Genomic DNA, 14551 nt, shown 5'->3' on the forward strand with positions numbered 1-14551 from the left:
TTTTGAATCGTTTGATCTTTAATTCACTCGCGTTTTATTAAGTACTTATTCGTTAAATAGATTCAGATCTCTTCTGAGCTGTAATTTCATTCAAAACGATAAAAATTCTAAAGAAATACGACACGCTTTGATAATTAAAAATGGTTGTATAAAATTTTTATAGTGCAATAAATAGTTTAACCAATTTAACTTTGTAAGATATAAATAATTGAAATAAATGTTAAACTTCTATGAAATTTGTCACATGCAGGTTTCTTCACAATGTTTTCCTTCACCGCCGAGCACGAGATGAATTATAAAGACAAATTAAGCACATGAATCGGTTAAGATGCACGCGTTCTAACCACTGGGCCATCTCGACTCATCGGGTAGTTAAAACTTAAATAAAAAGAAAGCTAGAAAATAATCCCTTTCAGCTTTAATGATCGAAAAGGCGGTGCATTTAACTCGGCACTGACAATAATAGACTTGGTCGCCAGAAGTTCCGGCCCTGAATAATTTGCTTAAACTGAACCAAGGCAAAGTGCCAGTAATTTCCTTTTAGCACCCGCCTTACACCGTAATAATCCTAGTCGACTAAAGGTTCGTCGTTCCTTTAACAAATTATTGATTCACAACTTTGTATTTGTAAATGATTACAAGATAGGCAGTGGTTATTTCGTAACCCAGCAATCATTATAGGATTTTTGTGTCCTAAATTTTTGTTTATTCTACTAAAGGAAGAAAGAAGTGTGAAAACGTGGTTAAATATGATCGAAGTATTCACATAAACACTCAATATCAATCTTAAGCAGTGTTCGTTTTTTACTCTTCTTACAACAAAGATTTGATATAAAAATTATTAAGCGATCTATAGTCATGGCGTTCTAGTTTAATGATTCTTTTTTTGTTAATATTGTATTGGTTTTAAGCCGAGAGCCGAGATGGCTCTGTGGATAGATCGCGTGCATTTTAATCGATAATTGCGGGCTCAAAACCAGGCAAGCACCACTGAATATTCATGTTCTTATTATGAGCTCGGTGATGAAGGAAACCATCGTGAGGAAACCTGCATGTGTCTAATTTCGTAGAAGTTGGCAACAAGGGGAAGAGGAGGTCTTAGCCCAGCCGTGGGTAATTTACAGGTTGTTGTTGTTGTCGTTGTTTTGTTTATTTTTAAGTTTTCTTTCTAATTTTATAAATATTACGAAGTAATAACAACCGATTCCAGACTTTGCCAACAAAAATAAAAGCAAAAAGTGAAATACGAAATGGGAAATACTTAGCTGACGTGAACACATCTTGTGTGTAATGACCAGCCATTGTGTCGCGAGAGAAAGTTTCTATGAGAAGCCTGAAGAAATCCTTCACAAGTACACGTTAAAGAGTAAATGTTTGAAACATCACTTTTCTTTTGTTTTCTGCGCGTAGCATTGCTCATTAATCTTTCATTCACCCCTCGTTCCCTCTAAGGGCTTATTAAGAAATGTTATGGTAACTAAGATGACGCTAAACACCAAATTCGGTTTATATTTAATTAAGAAATTAAGTGAAACCGTTTTAATGTTAGTTTATATTTCATTTTCTGACACATCTATTTTTAATTTTTCAACCAGTCACCGTCTTTAGCTGTTACTACCACGCGCATAAGGATTTTATTGGATTTCCATAAGTTTCTTAATTAAATCAGACTCATTCGCACAAAAAGTCTTGCATAAAATAATCAATCTCTTCTTGGGTATACTTCCGAGAAAAATCATTCTATAACAATCTACGTATCAAACTTAGTTCAAGAATTTCATTAATTCGTCCATAAATTCTATATAGCAACCAAGTTAGCAAAATGCGTGTTAGATTTTACAAAAATATACTTAAATGAACAGAAATATTATTGCATGGAATTTAAATAATACCATCGGTTTTCATTTAATAATTTAAACACATTTAAACATAACCGCTCAGCCGCAATGTCGGAACGTGTCTCTGTGGTTACACGCGATTACGCTGGACTTAAAATATAACATTTTAGCTGTCCTGCGTTAACAAACAACGAGAAAAAGCCGGATCTCCGGTCCTCAAATTCCCCCTTTTAGTTCGATTTATTCTTATTTTCGCTATTACAGATTATTTTTAAAGAATAACATTATATCTGTTCAAAAAAGTGAGATCTTTTTTGAACAGATATAATGTTATTCTTCAGAGCAAACTCAAATAACTTCATTCAATGTTAAAGCATTACACTTTCTTATTGATGGTCAAATTTAACACCATCGGTTCGGAAAAAGAAACACCCTGACCTGAGAAGAATTGGCGAACGAAACTCAGCGGGTCTTTTTTTGCCAAATTAATTAAATACATTTTGTATATGAAGAGAAATAGCCAGGCGACGATCGTTTCATTCCCAAGGTGTGCTTTCAAACATAAACTCACTAATTGTATAGTAACCCTATTGTGTGCGAAAACACAAGCGGTCCTTTAATTTAGCACCAGAATCATTTTAGACGCTTTCTCGGATCCTGTTGTCGTCGTAATCGTATACAACAGGATCCTAGAACACATGACATTACGACGACGAAATGTTAGACGAAGTCGCAAACGTGACGTCATGACGTCATTTATTTATGTGTGTTAATCCTACGTTTTGTATGCTAGTTATATTAGTTATCACCCAATAGGATTCGCACAAAAAAAAAATTCGCAAATGTATATCAATTGCGATGGTGATAGATTGCACGGTAAAAAAATTGCCGTGCTGCAACGAAATCTCGACGAGTTACAACAAATGGATAATAGATACATCAATTATTTACTGCTGCTGTAATGGCTTTACACTGATTCACTTAAGTGTTTTTACATATACAGATTACATAACAGCGTCGCTCTGGCTATTTGGAAAATAGTTTTACAAATGTTTCCATAAGTAATGATGGCAGACAAAGATGGATATCGCCCTTAGGTCATCGTATTTTGAATACAAAAAATAAAGAGTAAAACTAATCGAATATATCGAAATCAAAGTTACTTTTAAATCGGCTCTAGGGAGTTAAAATTCGAAATTAATAGATATTCATTAAAAACTACCACTGCTTTGAAAGTAGATCCTGAAAAAACTGCCATAAAACTAGATCGATAACTTTCCCTACTAATCAAACAACATAACTAAAATAAGATATCAAGTGTAAACGATTACTATATACCAAAATAAAACTGAAGTCAAAATCAAAAAATCAAAATCAAATTAAACTTTATTCAAGTAAACTTTTACAAGCACTTTTAAATCTTCATTTAACAATTAAGTGAAGCTACCACCGGTTCGGAAAGTAGATTCTACCGAGAAGAACCGGCAAGAAACTCAGTAGTTACTCTTTTTAAACATTTAAACAATACAATCATATTAGTTAAATACAATTATATGTATATGTAATGTATCCTGCCTGGAAGTCAACGGGTATTAATTCCAAGCTTTTTTATCATCTACAAAATCTTGTATCGAATAATATGCCTTTTTTACCAATGTATTTTTTATAAAAGATTTGAATTTACGAAACGGTAAAGTTAAAAATGTCTGCGAAATTTTATTTCCTTGCCCCAAGAAAGTTTTATTGACTTTGCGGAGTAAATACCTTTATCATTATTTTATACACATATCTATATAATGTATATTTTGGATAAAGAAATTATCGTTCGCGATAATTTCGCCGTCGACGTTTAACGTGACACGTAATCCGAGATCGAGAACACTAGTGGCAGCGCTCGCTGAGTAATAGATGAGCGTTATCCATCTTTCTCAAGTGTCCTAAGAAAATAAGTTTAACTATATCACGTCGAAGCTATCGCCGAAGTAGCGCCAACGTCGTAAAATTAATATCTCGCGATAACCGATGTCACATCTGCCTTTATTCTTTTTATATATTCACTTTTATTGCAATATGTATTGAAATAATATTAATATTTTTTTATAATATAGTTTGGCGGACGAGCATATGGTGGTAAGTGATGGTAACCACCCACTTAATGGTAAGTGGTCACCATCACCCATAGACAATGACGCTGTAAGAAATATTACAATTCCTTACATCGTCAATGTGCCACCAACCTTGGGAACTAAGATGTAATATTCCTTGTGCCTGTAGTTACACTGTCTCACTCACTCAGTACTGTTATTTGGCGGTAGAATAACTGATGAGTGGGTGGTACCTACCCAGACGGACTTGCACAAAGCCCTACCCCCAAGTGTTCAAATGTTTCAATTCGAGGTTGTTAGAGACTCTTAGTATCCCATTTTTGGATAACGTGATTCTTACTATATGAAACTTATACTTATATAAACTATTACTTCTCCTACTATATGAAAGTATATGACGTATGAAATGTAAAATTACCTCTAATTTAGAAAGTTGATTATAAAATAACTAGCAGGAAACTCAATAGTTATATTTATCCACCATCTTTATAAATATATGTATATGTTTAACGTGTATTAAGTATCGTTTCCAAAGACGTATTGTTAATCCCTTTGGTATATCCTCCTATTGTTTGGCGGAGAATAGTAGTTTGCTGCGCTTGTATGTCTCTATTTTAAGCAACATCACAATCGAATCAGAATTCTGGTTTCCTAGGCTGGATATTAATCAGCCAGCCTATCTGAGAGGTTATCACTATTTTGGACCGCTATTTAAAGATTACAATCAAATTAAAATTTAAAACACAAACTTTAAACTCAGACTCGAATATAGTTAAGATCAATAATTTGTTTATTACATTGAGCTATCTCAGACCACACTACAAATTCCTTGTGCAACTTATTAATGTTATATTACCTATTTATACCTACAACAAGCAATCAAAACTCGATGCATTCAATTTTTGTATTGTTTTCAACCAATCAAATGACGTGGATTTCAATTTTTGTATTGTTTTAAACCAATCAAATGACGTGAATTTTATTCTATGGAAACTAAAACGCATAGACCGACCAATCAATAAGAGTTCGATCCAATAAGAATGTGAAACAAGTCTGTGCCAAGGGAAGCCGCAATTCAATCAAGGAAGTTTTAAATTAGTTTGAGGAAATCCCTACTCGCTCCCAAATGCACATGTCAGCCGGTTTATATATTCAAGAACTCGGTCTTAGAGGAATTCATTATATACTCTAAGTATATACAACGTTCTCTCTTATATAAACTATTATTTTGTATTCCAAAAAAGTATATTTGAATCATGTTTGAAACATTAACTGGGGGGGTAGAGCTTTGTGCGAGGAGATGTTCCACCCAGTATTCAAATGTTATTCATATGAATATTCAGTATTATAGTATTCCTTTCTGAAGGTCGAGTGAGTCATTATAAGAGAAATAAGGATCATAATATCTTAGTGCCCAAGGTTGGCGGCGTATTGGCCAAGCAAGGAATGGCTAATATTTCTTACAGCGCCAATGTCTATGAGGTTGGTACACATCAACTAAAAGGTGAAGTGTCTTCGTTATATATTAAACATAATTTAATGACATTAGTAATACTGTAGAATATTTTTTGCAATCCTAGGGATGTTTGTGGTTGGTTTTTATCGTGATTATTCTCAATTATTGTCTTTTTGACATTGTTTGTTTAACTTTAGGCTTTATACAATAAATAAAAATTTTAACAAAAAGAAAAACCGACTACAAACAAAACACTATTTTAAAACAAATGAATATGCACTAAAAAGTAATAAAAATAATTGCGTATTCAACATATTTTTTAGAGTCCTCCTAAGTAAAATGAAATGAATAATATTAGACTACTTAAAAGACGATTTACGATTATATAACGTAGTTATTGTTATATCTGAAGCCGGTGAGCGGTGAAAAGTCATGAGATAACAAACATGAAAAAAATACAGACGAATTGATAACCTCCTCCTTTTTGAAGTCGGTTAAAAAGATAATTCAAACGAAAGATGCTCTTAAAAGCCTAATTGAATTGACAGTACATTTGGATTTCGATTGCAATAATTTGTGTTTTACTGTTGTTATGCTATATAAACTAGCTATGAATGCTATATCGAATAGTTTTAAAATATAAATGAAAACTTGTAAAAAAAATGTTTTAATTAATGACACAGAACCCCATTAAAACACTGAAGTTTTCTCTTTTACGTCGCTTTAAGACTTTTTATTCCGACAAAGAAAGTCGTCGTCGTCTGTTTAGTTTTGTCAAAAAACAATTAGACGGTAGAGCTTTGAAGTCCAATCTACATTTTATGGTTGACGAAACATTGTTTAAGAATTCAAAGAGTTTTCGTGTGCTGATTTAAGAATAAGTATTTATATTTCGAGAACCATGTCAAAGTAAACTTTTAGAAGTCAACCTTTGCAAACTTATTTTATCATCAGTTTCAGGTATCAGATAGGTTTACAAAATCTTGACGCTGCATTGACGCTGATGGTAATCTCTCACCATTTCGACAGTTTTTCTTTCTGCATATGCATATAAATCGGAAAGTTGGTTCATAACCACTACGTAAATCCCGCCAAAATAATTAAGAAGGCGCCTGCTCGACGCGTATTCTTAATATTGTATTAAAAACATTAAACGTAATAATAAGGTTTTACAAATAAATTAAGGAATAAACCATTGAATGGTTTATTGCTAAACCACTTTCTCCGATATACACATTAATTATTGTTATATTCCTAACTATTATTTAGATTAGGTAAAATAAGAATGTTGTCTGTGTCTAAATTTCACGTCTCTAAAGTTTAAATAATTAGTGTTTTGTCTCATTCGAGTTATATAATAAGAAAACTATAACCGTAGTTATAACCATTAACCATCCCTTACATATATATATTACGAATAAAAGCAACTGTCTGTGACCTCTTCGCGATTTAGATGAAATTGGGTATAGATATAATAAATATAGTTTGAGCCCTGAAGAAGGACAAAGGGTAGTTTTTATTGATAATAGGGGACTGGAAGTTTGAATGGAGCTATCAATCATTTCTTAGTACAACATTTGTTATAATTTCTTGTTAAGTCAAATACTTGTAATAAAACTACTCACACAACATTAATTTATGTCACTATATTACTTTACCAATCGATACATATATTATTTATCTGCTTATTGTATATAATTATATAATTTTACCGCCCATCCACCAATCTAGCTTTCTTCTCCACTCCTTGTTCAAAATCAACCGCCTTTTGTTTTTCTCGTGCCAGGCAGTACCAGCTCGCCGCACCGCGCCACGAGAGGAAGTCACAGGAGTCACACTATACGGTGTCGATAACCGAATCAATAATCATACTAATAAATGTTATTTCAATTAAAAAAACGTATTTAAAAAATCAAAACCGTACGAAATATTATTATTTCAATTAAAAATATATAAGTATATTTAAAAAATCATGACATACTGTTTTTACATTTTTGTGCAAATCTAAAAATAGTTAAAATTTCCAGCGCGTAAAACCACGAGTTCAGCTATAGAAATATTTGTACAATATTAAAAAATATATTTATTGCACTCTATTCAGAAAGGAATTTTGTTTATAAAGCCAATATTGATTTATAGTTAGTTCTGTGAAATAGAGCAAGTTTGATTGAAACCAAATTGTTGTCATTCTTTTCAACATACACCTATATAGCCAATCGCCAGAAAAGTTTTCGTAGCAGATCCTTTATTCTTTCATCGTGACTTGTTGTTCACAGTTACGTATGACAATATGTCACAAGTCAAAGGTAATTTGCTCAGATAAATAATATAATGAAAAAGTATTCATACCAGTTTTTTTTTAATTTACCATGGAGTTCAACATATCATACATATAATAAAATTGGAGTGTCTGTTTGTAATATTAAAATACCCCATTTTTATTCAACTCTTATGTATTCATACACGGTTCATATACCAAAATAACATTTTTTACAATTTTTGTCGATCTGTCTGTCTGTCTGTTTGTTCGGGCTAATCTATGGAAAGACTGGACCGATTTTTACTGGACTTTCACTGGCAGATAACTGATATAATAAAAATAAAAAAGAGAATGCCCAAAATACTATGGACTTTAGTATCGCCACAATTTTTTTTGTGTCAACTTTAATTCATGTTTGTTTTATAGTGATAATGCTACAGAAACATATAAAAATAAAACAACATGGCTAAAACTCCGGAATTAATAAATATAAAATTATTATTAATAAAATAAAAGTAGTTGTTAAATCTATATTAAGGTACGCTATAGTTTGAAAATAAGCCCAGCAGTGACAGCTGTTGAAAGAATGAAAGAGAAAGAGTCAGATGGAGAGCGAGAGAGAGAGAAATAAAACAATTAAGCAATATACAAAAATTATTTTATTTCATATTAAACATTTTCGTAACAATATTCTTCAAAAATGTTATCTAAAAATTAGGCTGGTGCTGTTATACACGTACTAAAATATTACCACGAGCTTAAAACAAACAATGAAAACAGTTACTGAGTGACATATTACTCGTGCTGCCAGACAGAAGTAAAAGTTATTATCGATTTAGTTATCGATTATTTATTTATTAATTATCTGTTTATAAATTGTATCTATATAAACAAAAAGTCTTTTTAATGCGTATTGCATATATTATAATAGTGTTATGCATATTTTAAGTATTTTTAGATAAAATGTAAAAAATTCTATTATATGTATATTGGAAATTAATTTTAAAAATAAGAATCGAAACTCGCAACGTCATCATAATCGGACTGAGTTGATCGATTTTATAAATATACAATGTAGACGAAACAACTAGTTTTTTTTTGGTTTGAAGTTATCCGGAGATATTAAAATGTCATCATATTTAAAATAATTTGTTTAATTTTATTTTATAATAACTAAGTTTATAAAAAAGAGACACAAGAAGATTTTTTGCGATACTATTATCGGGCATTCTCCTTTATTGTTTAAATCAGTTTGTACAGCAATAGATAGCAACAGGAATTTTGAAGTAGGTTAAACCTGTATCTCAAAATACCCGCTCTTCCTCCTGGATATACATATATCGAAACATACAATTTTAAACTAATAAATATTTAACTTATTTTCAACCGACTTCCAAAAGGAGGAGGTTATCAATTCGTCTGTATTTTTTTTTTTTTTTTTTTTTATGTTTGTTACCTCATAACTTTTCACTGGGTGGACCGATTTTGATATTTTTTTTTTTTGTTTGAAAGGTAGTGCTTCCCGTGGGGTCCCATTTTTTTTATTTTTTTTTCCGATGATGGTATCCATGTGAAAACGACATAAGTCTTAAATTTGCATTACGTATATGCGCGACAAATAGGTGAATAACTGAAAATCACGTTAACCAATTTTGATAATTCTCTTTTTATTATAAAATATATACTTCAAGGGTAATTTGGTGAAAGTTTGGTAAGGTTCTGAGCACAGGATCCATGACAAAGTAACGGAACGGAAGGGAACGGAACAATTCTGAGGAGCACGTTAGCGATACTCGGTCGAATCTTTTATTTATAGGTTATTTGGATATTTGAGTCACCTTCCGTAATGTGGTTATGTTTATGTAATTATCATAGTCGAATATTATAATCAACTAGCTACGCACCCCGGCTTCGCACGGGTGCAATACTGATACTAAATATACTACAGAATTTGTTTATATACGACATCACATCGCAAACTTCTTAAATTATCAGTGTTTCTTTACTATATTGTTCATGTATTATATACACAAACCTTCCCCTTGAATCACACTATCTTTTAAAAAAAACTGCATCAAAATCCGTTGCGTAGATTTAAAGATATAGGGACAGAGAAAGCGACTTTGTTTTATACTATGTAGTGATGGAACTCCTATACGGCTCGCAGTTAGGGTGCGATATGGGGCAGAATTTCTTACTTTCTTTAATCAAATTTTGTGTATGTGATGTGATGTCATATGATGTACGAAATATAGTTGGTCTTTTTCAAAGTTTTTTTGCTGAGTTCGATTACAGCTCTTTCGAGGGATCCTTGTAGTTTACGCCGCGTGACGTATTAAATCCGCATTTTCGAAAGTCTATTTTTGCTTTATTCGCAAGTTTCCTTTGAAACTGTCCTCGAAGTAGTTTCTGACTCATATAAACGGAACGCTTAATCTATCCATATTAAAAAGAATTAGTTAGTCAACATCAGCTTCACTTAAAATCAAAAAATAAATAAAATTTTAACAAAAAGAAAAACCGACTTCAAACAAAACACTATTTTAAAACAAATGAATATGCACGAAAAAGTAATAAAAATAATTGCGTATTCAACATATTTTTTAGAGTCTTCCTAAGTTAAATGAAATGAAAAATATTAGACTACTTAAAAGTCGATTAACGATTATATCATGCAGTTATAATTATTGTTATATTTGGAGTCGGTGTCAGCCAATAAAACCCTACAGTATATCTATCAAAAAACAATACGAGAATACTTTAACAAATATGTTTTTTACAAATTAACTTTTACTCAATAATATACTGAATCAATCAAGGGGCTCGTATCGCTTCTTTCTTTTGATTGTTAGGGCAAGGGCACCGTGGCTGACACCGGCTCCAAATATACCAATAATTATAACTACATGATATAATCGTTAATCGACTTTTAAGTAGTCTAATATTTTTCATTTCATTTAACTTAGGAAGACTCTAAAAAATATGTTGAATACGCAATTATTTTTATTACTTTTTCGTGCATATTCATTTGTTTTAAAATAGTGTTTTGTTTGAAGTCGGTTTTTCTTTTTGTTAAAATTTTATTTATTAAGATTAAAATAATAGAGAGCAACTTAGACTACAATAATATTGTTTTTGTTATACACAAAAGCGTACAAGGTCGCGGGCACAGCTAGTGTAGTTATAATTTAGAAGATTTGTTTGTAATAAAAGAAAATCTCGGAATGCTTTAATATAGTTATGTAGGTAATATAGTTCTGTAGATAATGCTTAAAAAGGTAGGTATGATGTATATTGAAATAGAATTAAAGCGAATGCTTAGTAAATACAAGTGAAATGTTTTGCACGAGAAGCGTTTCATACATACGTTACAAGTATAAACGTTGCTCTCAAATTTTAAATTCAGAATAAAGTTTCCTTTCATTGAGATCAAAAATGTTTCATTTGTACATAAACATTATGAGACACTAATTGAGATGAGCAGTTTTTAATCTAGAAATATCGACCTTACGTACAGTTCGAATAAGAAAACCTACGTCAGTTTTCCAATTCATTCCTTTATCAAGTCGTAAACTCTTAGTACCTTTTGAAACTAAGGCACTAAACTGACAACTGCAAATAAAATTAAAATTACATAGTATGATAACTTGGTTCAAAATAGTGTAATATATTTTTGCTACGTCTAGTTTTATATCAATGAAATCTTTTTATGGCGTAATTACTCATTAAAAATTTAATTATATCTGGTATCTGCTGCTGAATTGTCAAAATATATCTGTAAGTGTCATATATTCTCGATCGGTAAAGCAGATCGCTCACACTGAGCACACGAAAATAGATCTTAAGGTGACGAACCTTTTCTTACCCCGACTGTCCATAAATAATGGTTGTTTAGTTTTTTGTTGTCATTTCTCTCTTTCTGACGTTATTGATTTTACATTCGACGGAAGAAGACGCAGCATTATTTAACAAAACAAAACACCTAAAAACATTTGTTAGCCGTAATAAAAAAAAACATAAAAAAAGTACTCTTATTAAATAAATCAAAATAGAATAATCATAACCGCCATACATATGGCAACATTCTGAGAAGTTACATTAAAAAATACAACCGTAATGAACATCTTTTTGAAGTTGGTTCAAGTTCGACACGCGAACTCTTACAAATTAGCCCACAGTGCAATGTTTCCAAAACTAAAATTTCAGACCATTGCCTCTGAGAATACATGGAACCATGTCAGCCGCAATTTGTCCAATATTCCATTGTACTGAAACTTTAAATCGACGCAGATATTTTCTTTTACGAAGCTACATATACGCTTTTTATTAACGTACCTAAGAAATGTGTACATAGCAGACTTGCTGTAACTTTCGTACATAGTATAACTGTAAGTAAGTAAGTAAATCTTTACTGCGTATATATCTCTTAATTCGATGTTATATTGAAAAATATTTTTATACTTTGTAGTCCATTAATATTATTTAATATATTTAATATATATATATATATATTATATAATATATACTATAAATCAATATCATTGAAAATATTGAAGCAGCAGTGCCGTTGACTTCGTGGGCGTTTGAATTAAACAAAAAAGTGATTGGTGTTGCCTCAGTTACTACTTATTACTTCAGCTATCTGATAGTGAAAGTCCCGTCTAAATCGGTCCAATTGTTCCAGAGATTAGACGCAACAAACACGCAGACAGACACACAAAAATTATAATTAATGTAATTTTTGTTTATGTAACGTGTATACATACACATACACTTGGTATAAAACGGTTATTTCAATATTACAAACAGACGCTCCATTTTTTATACGTATAGAACTGACCCAGCTCTAGTTTGTGTAATAGCTAATAATCTGCGACAATAACCTTTCCGAACAAAAAACTTTTTTAGCAAGCTTATTAGTTTAGAAAAATTAAACAAACCTCATCTCATGATCGTTAAGTTATTATTATGTTTTATTCTCTACTAGCTGACCCGCCGAACTCCGTATCGCCTAACAGTCGATTCTTTAATTTTTTATTTTTTTAAGTTAATAAGTCAACAACTATGTCAATAATTAAAAATTATAAAACACACAAAATTCTTTTAATAGTCACTAAAAAATCACAATGAAAATCTCAATTTCAGATTTCTTATTATCCAATCCATCTGCCCATTTCCGTCCACTGCTGGACATAGGCCTCTCCAATTGCACGCCACTGAGATAGTTCTTGGGCTACTCGCATCCAGCTCCTGCCAGCCGCTTGCGTGAGTCGTCACTCCACCGTGCCCGAGGACGTCCTATACTAAGTTTGCCGAGACGCGGCCTCCACTCTAGAAGCCCACTGCCACTTCAGCTTATTAATCCGGTGGGCTATGTCGATGAATTTGGTTCTCTGGCGGATTGCCTCATTTCTGATGCGATCGACTTTAAACTGGTGGACCCGCCTTGCCGCGAGTGTCCACATTTCGGCTCCGTATGTTATGGTGGGTAGGACGCACTGGTTGAAGACTTTCGTCTTAAGGCACTGTGGGATCGACGATGTAAAGATTCGACGTAATTTTCTAAACGCTGCTCAACCTAGCTGAATTCTCCTATCTCACCTCGTCCTCAATATTGTTTCTACCTAATCGCAAAGTCTGCCCAAGGGAACAACTTCGAGGGCGGTACCGTGTATCGCAATCGGTTCCGGTAGAACATGTTCATTGAACATGACCTTGGTTTTATCCAAGTTCATCCGATACGCATAGAAAAATCAGCAAGCTCGTTCAGCATTTGTTATAGGTCCTGCAGCGTTTCTACCACGCTGATGATGTAGTCTGCGAATCTCAAGTGAGAGATGTATTCGCCATTGATGTTGATGCCACGTCCTTTCCAGTTCAGCGTCTTGAACATATCCTCCATTGCATTAGTGAACAATTTGGGGGAAATAACATCCCCTTGTCTCACTCCTCGATGCAATGGTATGGGATTTGTTTGCAGATTCTACACTCGGACGGACATGGTGGCAGCTTCGTAGAGACATCTCATCACTTATTATATCGCCAATCAACTTGGCAACGCTGCAGGGACTCCAGAACAGTCCAGATTTCAACCGAGTCAAAGGCCTTCTCATAGTCCACGAATGCAAGACACAGGAGCCGAGTATACTCTTGGGACTTGTCTATGGTGGTCTATGGTGGCGTATCCGGTCCGAAACCCGGCCTGTTCTGAGGGTTGGAATTCGTCGAATCTTCACGCAAGACGGTTCGTGATCACTTGAAAACAGCTTATAGACGTGACTCAGTAGGGATATGGAACGATAGTTCTTCAACAGGGTTTTGTCTCCCTTTTTGAAGAACAGGACGACCACACTTCTACTCCACGCCTCCGGAGTTCGTTCGGAAGTTCGTTCGCTCAACCAATCATGGAATAAGTAATTTTGAGCAACATTTGGGAACACTTTTTGAATGAGTTCAACTGTTGATTGCGTTAACTGACAAAAATTCTCAGGCAAGGTGATGCAGCCAGTCAGCACGTCTATAGGAAATTTGCCATTAACAATATCAATGAGTTGTTTAGAGAATATGTCTCCAGATTGATCATTTTGCAACATTACACGCATATTCTTGGTTAAATGTAACACCTTGACATGTTTCCACAAATTGGAGGACTTTAAACATGCATTCAATTCAGGAAATGTTTGACGAAAATCTCCTGATAATAAAATCATTGCACCACCAAATTGGTTTTGGTTTTTTCGTAGATCTTTCTCTTTCTCTCATTATTATTATTATTATTATTATTTTATCTCTCTTTTAAGGTTCTATCTAAAGCTTCTTAAGATTTTTTATGCGCCATCGTGCATTCATCCTACGCTATTAGTTTACATAACTGCGAAACCTTTGCCATTGC

The sequence above is a fragment of the Vanessa cardui genome, chromosome 6, assembly GCF_905220365.1.
Source record: "Vanessa cardui chromosome 6, ilVanCard2.1, whole genome shotgun sequence".
NCBI lineage: Eukaryota > Metazoa > Arthropoda > Insecta > Lepidoptera > Nymphalidae > Vanessa > Vanessa cardui.